At 39.3% G+C, this 496-nt stretch overlaps 1 protein-coding gene across 2 annotated transcripts in view; it reads right to left on the bottom strand.

The window, feature by feature from the left end:
• The window catches only part of VGLL4 (vestigial like family member 4), a 229,880-nt gene that overhangs the window by 122,888 nt on the left and 106,496 nt on the right, over nucleotides 1-496 (bottom strand). The gene's annotated exons all lie outside the window — the stretch shown is intronic.

Here is a 496-nt window from a genome sequence, read left to right as displayed (position 1 = left end):
GTTTATGTGCACTGAGCATCTGTTCTGTTACAGGTTTAATCTAGTTTCTGATCATTAAAACCAGTTTATGTGCAATGTCTGTCCCTAGCCTTAATACCTCTCCTGAATGTCAAAGGGGGAGACGTTGCTCTTATACGAGTGCTCCCTAAAGTGACATTTCATCAAAAACATTTAAAAAATACCAAGGCACTTGTATTACTGTTATTCCTACTAAAGCTAGGTTACTAGTTTAGAATAAAATTTAAAGATGAAAAAAATATTACTTCCTCTAAGTATTTTAATTGAAATAAGAAAAACTCTGCTGCAAAATGCCTGCCTATATTTCCTTTCAATTAAAGGGACAAGAGCACTGAGTGTTCCAGAGATTAATGCAAAAATAAAACTGTTGCAGTGCACTGAAGTGCCTGCTCCTAGAGAAGGACAGGTGTTGGTTGCTGGGGCAACCACAAGGGTCAGCTGACCAGGAGGGGGCAGGGCCTGGCCTATATAAACAGCC

Source organism: Gavialis gangeticus, unplaced genomic scaffold (genome assembly GCF_001723915.1).
Source record: "Gavialis gangeticus isolate Ggan-Ray unplaced genomic scaffold, GavGan_comp1, whole genome shotgun sequence".
NCBI lineage: Eukaryota > Metazoa > Chordata > Crocodylia > Gavialidae > Gavialis > Gavialis gangeticus.
This window is presented reverse-complemented; position numbering and strand designations above follow the sequence as displayed.